Here is a 10388-nt window from a genome sequence, read left to right on the forward strand (position 1 = left end):
CTCAATATGCAAATTAGCCAGGCATGGCTGGCAGATTTGTCAACTAACATGGCGAATCCCAAGTCAAGCGAAGACATGCCAGAAACAGCACTACTTATCCATGCAAATATGCTGAGATAAGCATATTTATGTGCACACATGTGCACATATGAACAAGAAAAGATAGAGAGCAAGTGCACATTTACAATTGATTTTTGTCATCTGACAAAAATGAACCCTAACCCTAACCCCAACCCTAACCCTAACAAAGATAACATGAAATCTACCCCTTTGTATGAGATAAATGATAAATTGCAGGTACCTGAGTATGTGATCACAAAAAAGAATGGTCTGGAAAATTTTACTTTATGCAAAGCACGGCACACGGAAATCTAGAAGTTGCTTACAGACAGAAAACATTACAATTGATTGTTGACAGGAGTTATGCAGCTCCAAGAAACAGACAGTTATACAGTAAAATCATTGGAGCTTAGCATGTGGTCATCTTCTCTTCAGTATGTCATTGCAAAGAGCAGCACCTAGTCTTTGGTGTGCATTCACCTGACACCTCTTGCAGGATGAGTCAACAAAACATTGGAGATCACTATTCATTACAAGTTTCCAACTGTCAGTCAACATTTTAACCTAACCAAACCTTAAACAAAGCGTGAATGGACCAAAATGTATTGTATGACTTGCTGGGATCAAATCAGATCAGAGGTCCTACAGTATGTCCTAGATTCTAGATACGAAGCTGTCAGCTGAGTTGGTTGGTAAACCCAAACATGAGGTGAGCATGAACTGGGAATGTCTGCGGTCCACCAGTACTTTTTCCTACATTCCACGCTTGAGCACAAAGATTCCAAGGGAACCATAGTCAAAGTCTCCACTGTTAAGGTGGCAATTTGGAGACGTGACAAGAAGGTCATCAGTGCACGTAGTGGTGGCAGCCAAAGAACCCTTTGGTAGACTAATGGTGAATGAAGGCTTCTACCTCAAGACGGAAACCTTTCAGGCATTGCTGGCTGCTCCATCACACTGAAAGGCATTTCAGTTGTTTAATGCATTTGATCAGGATGGTTTTTGGACACCTGTAGCTGTGTTTTCAGGTGTGTCAAACTTAAAGAAGAATTATATATGCTACCTGGCCTGAGAACAACTTGGAATCCCCAAAGGACAGCTGGATGTCATGGCTGGGGGGGGGACATCTGAGCTATATCGGTTTGTTTTTAAAATGAGCCAGACTTGGAGATGGATGGATGGATTGGCTGAGCCCAATGTTGCCCAAAATGAGCCCAAATATCAGTATTCCCAAATCACAAAAGTAAACATGACATCATAAAAATGATTATCCTGGACTTTGTACTACCTGGCTTTTTTCCCTAGATCAAATATAAGTTTAATGTAAGACATAGTGTCACATGAACATATCTAATGTCAAGAGTGGTAATGGGAATTTCATCAGATCTTTGGATCACTTTTACCATAATGTCACATTTAGGACACTATGAACCTTGTCTTTCTTTTTTTAAATCTCCTGTATTACACAGATGTTGTTATGATATTGAACTCCATACTGGCCCAATCCCCATTAATATTTGAAAGACAACGAACCTCTAATGTGTTGATTGTAGGTCACATACCACCTTTCTTCTGCAGGATTACATCCTGAAATGAGTAATCTTACATGAGGACATTTTCTCAATGTCACACCTTTAGGCAGGGCTGGGCCTTACAGTGTACACACTTACACACACAGAGAGACACACACACAAGCTTGTGGATACCTCAGAGCTAGAGAGGCATTTTATCTGCAACAGATCCACTGCCTACAGAGAGCTAATCCACTGAAGTGTTGATAGATAGATAAACAACAATGGCTGATAACACTGTAGATTTTTGTTAATAACCTGATACTGTCACTTATTTGAATGCTGATGCCTTCAATATGAAATGAACATCTATGCCACATTAACTCAGAATGTAACATTAGATTCTGTTGTGTCATGACAATAGAGCACATGTATGAATGTGCAGTATTATATTGCAGTAGACACACCCTCTGCTGTGCTGTGTCCTGTGGAAGCAGCAGTCAGCAGATCTCAGTTTGATCCTGCTCTCTACATTCCCCAAACCTCATATCCATTCATGAGGCTTTTGACATTTAGGCTCTGCTGAAAGCTGCAGAGAAAGTCATTAAAACTCACTTTGCAAGACAGAATACTGTACTACAGGTACCATCCATTTGGGAGATGTACAAGAAGACATCCTGATTTGTCCAGAATTAGAGGGCTCAGGTTCTGTCTACAAATCAGCTGATTCTCCTGCTGCTGTTCCCTTTTTTCTGGGATGACTTTGTATCTCATATTCCTCTGTAATGCCGGTTGCTGGTTGAGAAATCCAGCTAGATTTAGGCTGATTTAAGTTGTTACCATTAGCTTATCAGGCTTTTTCAGAACTTTAAAATGCAGTGACTATTGTTTTGTGGACTTAATTTGTTTTTTTTTTAGTTAGCTTAGTTTGCATCAGCCAGTCACTGCTGCTTGTTCTGTCTCCATAATATATAATCTGTGCATTAAATATGGAGCTGGAGTCAAGACATGGTTCACCAAGAAATAGCCCCGGCATGTAACTCCCATTAAAACCAAAAATTGTCATCTGTACTGTTGTACACCAGGGTTTCCCATACATTCATTTATTTTTGGCAGTCAACTACAGTATCAATATTGACCTGCACATATTGATTTTCTATTATTTTGCCATTTAAAATTAGTAAAATCTTATTTCATTGTAGAGCTAGGCACAGTGCGTTGATTCACTCAGCCCCAGGGTTGTTTACCGAACTTGGTACTTTTAAGGGTACTGACCATGGATGTATAAGAGCTGGATAGGGTGCTGCTGCTCAGCCTTGCAGAATTTTTTTCTCAGTGGCCACTTGCAGTATTGCAGTGAAAAATCCCCCTGCGGCCCAAAATATTAAAACATATATAGAAACTTTTTTTTGGCGTATGTGCCAGCCGAGCAATTCCTATGGGATTGAATGGGCCCCATTTTTAGTCCGGTATCCAGCTCTTATAATATATCCATGGAACCGACCCAATTACATCAATACTACTGAGCACTGCTTTACATTAGATCAGTCTGTGCCAAATTTAGGTACCCTGAAGGACTGAGAGTGCAGCCCCGAAATAAGTTTTAAAATCATACATTTATGGACTGAAGTGTCTCATGTGGAGGCTCCGACACTGACAGGAGCATCAACCTGTGGATACAAAGAGACATGATGGATCCATTTTACCAGCTTGCATGGTGGCTAGCAGCTAGCTAGCATGGCTAGCATCGTTAGCATAACCGTGCTGTAGCCATAGACTGTATAAAAGTAAGGTTTAGCTGCGGTGTTTCTTCCTGACTTCAGCTTTGTACTTAACACACGTCCCCCTGACAAAGACCTCTAGTGGCCGTGTGAATTATCACCCCTGTCTACTATGTTGACCACAAATACAGGCCTGTAGAAGAATTTATTGAAAATAATCACAATTTAAACTGCATTTGCAGTATCGGTCAGAAAAATTGCAGTTAGGTATTATTCTCAAATTGTTCAGCCCTTTTTTTTAACACAGTTCCCCTTCATTTGCACTGATGACCATCAGGTGATTTTCATGCCCATTTGAGTTTTGAGAGTACTTATGTGAGGAACCCCACAGAGGCTTTTCTGGCATATGCATTCAGTGAGCATCATACATGGGCACGTTCATTTTCATGACAATAAATCCATGATACCAATCATACCCCATTTACACCTGGCATGAAAATGTGATCACTATCTTGATATGTTATCTGGATAAGGGGAAACAAATGTTAATGCAGGTGTAAATGCACTCAGAACGCACTGTGATCAGAATTTGATCGGATCAGTCAGACCACATTTGGAAGTGGTCAGGCTCATGTTGAGATTGGATCTCAACCAGGTGTAAATGCCATCTGTACAGTATGACCACATTCATAAAAAAAGAGCCCAGCAAGATGAAAGGTCACCTAGCTCTCTCTCTTCCTGCTAGCTAAAGTCAACCCCGCAAAAACTACAAGTAGTAGTGTTCGCTAGAAGTCTTCCCTTGCAAAGATTCTATTTGTGGTCTCATGTGTCGGATATCATTATCCAGATAATATATCCAGATACAGATCACCTGTTAATACCAGGTGTAAATGGGGCCTCGCTATCACCATTAGAATTCCATGAAAGACCAAAGCTGGGTCACTCTGCACATGCAATATCTACCAAATTTGCTGCAGTGGCTCTGTTACGCACAGTGTAATAATACACTTCACTATACTGCTTCTGATCTGACCTTGTTATTTTACTGCTTATGGTAAATACAGCTTGTTCTGATCCTGAATCGGTGATTAAGAGTGAAAGAGCAATTTCTGCAGTCTGTGCCTCTGCTGTCTGTCAAGGTCACTGTGTCAGTGTGTGTGCGTGTATGTGTGATTATGCTTATGGGATAGTGGCTGCTGAGGAAGCCAAACAGAGGAGTGGAGTGTAAGAAAGAGAGAAGGAGAGAGAGACTACTGCAGTGCGTCTAAGCAGAGAGAGAGAGAGTAACCACTTTACCTCTGTCTCCACCTTTCTCTCTAAATCAGTTTCTTCATTGGCTGTTGCCCACATTATTTTTGGAAAGGTATAAAAAATTGCTGTGATGCCGCAATCTATCTATGTATTTATCTTCCTGTCTTATAACACTCTATCACCCTTTGAGCCTGTACCAAAAATACATTGTGCTAAGTTACCAGAAATAGCAATAAAGGACAGAAAGGAAACTGAGTTAGTCAAAGATTTCAGATGACAGCTGTGTAGTCTAATCATCTGCAGACAGATAGTAGAACGTTTCACTTCTACCCCAAAATAGATATAACTGTAAATAAGGGCACATCTGCACTGCACTGTGTTTGTGTTATGTAAGCCTGTGTGTGTGTGTGTGTCTGTGTGTGTGTATCAGCACGTGCTGGATAACAGTGGGAGTGGCGTTGCAGAGGGTACAGTAACACGCCGTCACCTCATCCATCTGGCCTTCGCTAATTAACACTGCTGCAGGAGATGTGTGCACTCACACATACACACACACACACACACACACACACTTCTGACTCTGAGAGCACGTGCAGGACAAGGAGCTGAAAGGGACAAAAGATGAAGGAAGATGTGATTTGAGGTTAGAAAACAAGAGAGAAAAGAAAGAAAGAAGGTAAAACAAATAATGGAGAGACATATAACTGGATTGACATACATGCACCTGCACAATTGAACAGTTTTCCTCTGATAGTGTGGTGTATGGTTTAAGATGGTAACTCTCACACTGAGGATGAGTTCAGGGAATCAGAAGCGCTCCAGCTGTTTCTAACTCAACCTAGTAACTGACTGTTGATTTATTTATGCTCCACTAAATAAGAACAGGTGTCAGCACACAAACTAATGAAGAGCTTATTTATTAAATATTTACACTTACCAACTTCTCAATGGAACTGATACATATCTGTGTGGCTACAACAGACGGGGGCGGGGGGACTCAGCAGCTAGACATTTTTCTGTTCTCTGTTTACAGTAGGAGCAGCTGAGATTGACACTAAAAGAACAATAGCTGGTCCACCTTAAAGGTAAGTCCACCATAAGCCTGGTCAGGTTAGGCGAACCCATTGTCGCTAACTTTGGGATTAACCCCCTTCACTTTTCCAGCAGTTGAGGAAACAACAGACGAGACTTTTCTCTGCCTAGAAAAGCAGCAGCAATTATTAACTGACACACTATCCTGTACTGTACATTTACCGCTAGACTGACAACTTTCTGTTAACCTTTTCCTCTGCTCGGCTCGCATTCACAGTCACTTTTCTGCTGCTCGCTCTACTCGCTCAAGCACACATCCACTAAGTACACACATTACGCACTGCCCTGTTCCTTAACGGAGCTACGCTACTCTTTTAACAGTACCTTTCATATAGATGTCCTTTGAAGAATGAGGAAAAAGAGGATTCTGGGATTCGATGATTAGTCAATGACTCAAAACAATTCCACAATAATGTAGGGTGTTATTGTGCTCACACAGTGTGTGGGTGAAAATCTAGTAGCCCATTGATATTAATGATTATGTGAAATTTTAGCAACAGTGCTCATAATTCATTCTGCAGGGCCTCTGCAGAATGAATATAGGGGAAACACTGGAAGATATTGGGATCCCCCAGGGGTATCTTGAGGACATACTGTATGGTCTACCATGTTTAGTCTGCTGACTTCGCAACTGTTTTGCATTGCACACCAATGACTTCTTCCTCTGGAGCAATTTGAGGTTCAGTTTCTTGCTCAAAATAATTTGACATGTTGACAGAGGAGCTGGAGGATTTGAGCTTCAGAAGATTCTTTATTAACAAGAATAATAATAATAGTAATATGAATATATTTTATTCATACAGCACTTTTAAAGGCACTCATAGCATTTTATTAAAATAATGCACCATTCGCCTTGAACAGTGTTGAAATTAAAAGATATATTATTATCAATGTATGTCTATGTTTGGTTTTCAGGGGAACAAAACAAAAAGTTGTGAAAATAACTGAATTCATGCTTATTCTACAAAGACATTCTAAAATAGCCTGGACAAAATGACTGGTACCCTTAGAAGTTGTAAGAAATAATTCATTTGTACTGATACTTCAAGCAGACTATTGTGTTTTAATTAGTATCACAGGTGTTCTCAATCTTATAATCACTTATTACTCACTCTGCTGTTTTGTGCTACTGTGTGCATCACATTGAACATAGAAAACAGAGGGAGAACTAGAGAGTGGTCTGAAGACATTAGAAAAAAGGTAATAGCCAAGCATGGTCAATGTAAAGGTTACAAGACCATCTCCAAAGAGCTCCAAAGAGCAAAGATGTTCCAGTGACCACTGTTGCCAATATTATTAAGAAGTTTAAGGCCCATGGAACTGTAGCCAACATCTCTGGATGTGGTTGCAAAAAGAAAACTGGCTTGAGATTGAACAGAAGGATTGCTCAAATGGTCGAGAAAGAACCAAGGAAAACTTCAATACAGATCCAAGCTGATCCTTAAGTTCGAGGTATAATAGATTCAAGTCGCACCGTCTGTCGCTGTCCGAATGAAAATGGGCTCCATGGTAGAAGACGCAGGAAGACCCCACTTCTAAGAGGGAGAGACAAAAAAGCCAGACTGGACACAGTCCTTCTGGGAGAATGTGCTTTGGACAACTGAAACAAAATTAGGGCTTGTTGGTAAATCACATCAACCCTATGTGTTCAGAATAAAAAATGAAGCCTCCAAAGAAAAGACCACCCTGCCTACCGTGAAACATGGAGGAGGCTCAGTGATGTTTTGGGGTTGCTTAGCTGCCTTGAATCTGTGCAGGACATAATGAAATCAGAAGACTATCAAGACATTTTGGAGCGAAACATACAGTCCAATGTCAGAAAGCTGTGTCTTAGTCGCAGGTCATGGCTCTTCCAGCAGGATGCTGACCCTAAAGATACATCAAAAACCACCCAAAAGTGGATGAGAAGAAAACGTTGAAAACGTTCTGAAGTAGCCTGCTATGAGTCCTGATCTGAATCCCATTGAACATCTGTGAAAAGGGCTGAAACTTGCAGTTGGGAGACAGCATCCATCAAACCTGAGAGAAATGGAGCAGTTTGCACTTATTCAGAGTTACAGAAAGCACTTGACTGCAGTTATTGCCTCCAAAGGCTGTGCTACAAAATATTAAGTTAAGGGTACCATGCTATTCCATTTTCATTTGTTTTATTGTATTAAATAATATGTTAAGGTGTAAATCAAAAGCAAAGTCTCAGTTATATTCAATGTGAAATAAAGGATGATGGATAGTATATACTTGTCAGTTTCAACTTAATACAGAGAAAATATAATTTTTCTTTAAAAAAAAAGGTGGAAGGGTACCAATATCTGTAGATTTAAGAATTGTCTTTAAATTCCAATTAGTGGTTTTGTTCCAAAACAGAGTGTGGAGCAGCAAATCAGCCAGAAGGCAAGAAAAGTTAGCACCTGGTGTCATTTCTGGTCATCACCAGCTCATCAACAACCAAACACCACATCAAAAAACAAAAAAATCAATAGCCTATCAATTATCTTGATCAAATTTCAGAAAAATAATCTCATAACAAAGTGAAATCAATCAACTCATCACAACCAAGTGATCAGCAACCAAACATTATTTTCTACTGTGGTGCACTGAGCACTAATCATACTCTGTACACTATAATACTTCCCCACCTAAATTACACTTTGATTTCTTTACTGTGCAGTGTCACTTTATACTAAGCACTGCAGTATCTCACTAGACGTGCTATGTGTGTTACAGCAACAGACCAAGTCCAATTTGTGTGTGTGAGCATATACTTATATATAAAAGTTTGACTGTGGGAGCTAATAGTTTAGTGGATAATTTGTAGTGGATGAACACCCCTCCACAGTTACACATATTGTATATCATAGTCATTTGTGAGACAGAATAAATCATGTTTATTGCTCCTTTGATTCTTTGTGAGCTTAATGAACACTTGCAGCAGAGTGTGTCTGTATGTCATAATAAAGGCATTGGAGTTGTTAAATGAGACAGTGAGAGGCAGGGAGGAGGAGTGTACAGATACATGGTGGAAAAAGCCAAATAAGACGGGACTCCTGCCATAAAAATGAACACTGGGTCAGTGCGTCATTTTCACCTTGCTCTCTGCGTGTATGTCAGTGTGGCTGTTGAGAATGTGTCAAGATGGCAAAAAATTTTTGCTTGTGTGCAGGCTTCCTCTGCACATGTGAAAAGCGTGTGTGGCATCAACTGCTGTGTTTGCAGCACTTGTGTTTGTGTGCATCATAGACTGTATATAACGATGGATGATGTGTTTCCACTTTCTACTGCTAAGTAAAAGTGAAGCCAAAATATTTCGTCTCCAGGAGCTGCCATGTTGCTTGTGTGACATCATTTGCAGCCAGCGTCTGTGCAGTAGAGTTGGGCGGCGGGATGACGCTACGCTGGACACACCTCCTCAGCGGTCCCATCGCCTGACGGAGGTTTAAGAGCAACTGTCACAGCTGTTTATCATGACATCACACCCCTTTTTATATTGTCAAATAACTGATTAAAAACAAAGCACTTGAACAAACATCATTGTGATAAGAACTACCTAAAATGACAGAAACCATCTTTGGGAAAAATTTGACATGTACTTTGATTTTTTAGTTTGGCTCATGTCCCATGCACTAACATGGGGGGGGGGGGGCAGGACTTATGACCAGGGCACAAAATTAGCACTAGCCACTAGCCAAATGCTGGTAAAATATGCAAGAGGCTGGTAGATGCTTTACTCACCAGCCTTTAAAACAATAGTAATCTACTGAGTGGCTGGTAAACTTTGAAAATTCACCAGCGATTTGCACCCTGCTTATGACCTGTACTGCAACCAGCCACCAGGGGGCAATCAAGATATTTTGGATTTACTTTTGGGGAGCTGTCATGTCAGGGCTCGACATTAAGGCTTGTCCGGGACAAGTGTTTTTTTTAATAGGGCAAGTAGAAGAGAAATTTACCTGCCCCACCGGAAAAGACTCATTAAAAAAAAAAAGCGTCTTGTTTCACTTGTTTCATTTCAGCTCAGTGTAGAGAAATACACCGATATGGACAAACACCTTACTGCACGCGTCTATGATGACACTGTCAACACCATGTATCCATGACACGCCCACCCTGTAACAAAACTAGTAGTTTCAGGGGGCCTACCACCCCTCTCAAAAAGTCAAGCCCTGCGTGTCGTCCATCTTTATATACAGTCAATGGTGTGCATGTGTGGCCAAGAGGCCTTAGTACAGAAATACAGTGTTTTTTGTCAAAGGTATGTCTGCCAGCAGACAGCACAGGTAAGGATCAGTAAGGTGGGTACTCTGAACCTCTGACATGCCAGCCCCATGAAAACACACACACACACACACACACACACACACACACACACACACACACACACAGACATTTATAAGATTAGTCTGCAGGATTCTCTACCATTATACTGAGACAGGTCAATACACAGAGCTGCTTTTAATCTAAACTGCAGCAGAAAAATAGAAATAAAAATAGAAAGAGAAAGTTTATGGGGTTCAAGCCTGGTGGGAGGAAGTGTGTGTGTGTGTGTGTGTGTGTGTGTGTGTGTGTGTGTGTGTGTGTGTGTGTGTGTGTGCACGCGCGTGCGTGTGTAGTAGACTGTATAGTCTGAGTAAAACAGCTAAAAACTCAGTTGCATTTGGCTGCAGTCTCCTCATTCATTGTGTACTTGTTTATATGCAGGACATTTGTAAGAACAAACAGCCCAGAGTTAAACAAATGCAAGACACCTGCAACATGT

This window comes from Thunnus maccoyii, chromosome 9 (genome assembly GCF_910596095.1).
Source record: "Thunnus maccoyii chromosome 9, fThuMac1.1, whole genome shotgun sequence".
Classification (NCBI taxonomy): Eukaryota; Metazoa; Chordata; class Actinopteri; order Scombriformes; family Scombridae; genus Thunnus; species Thunnus maccoyii.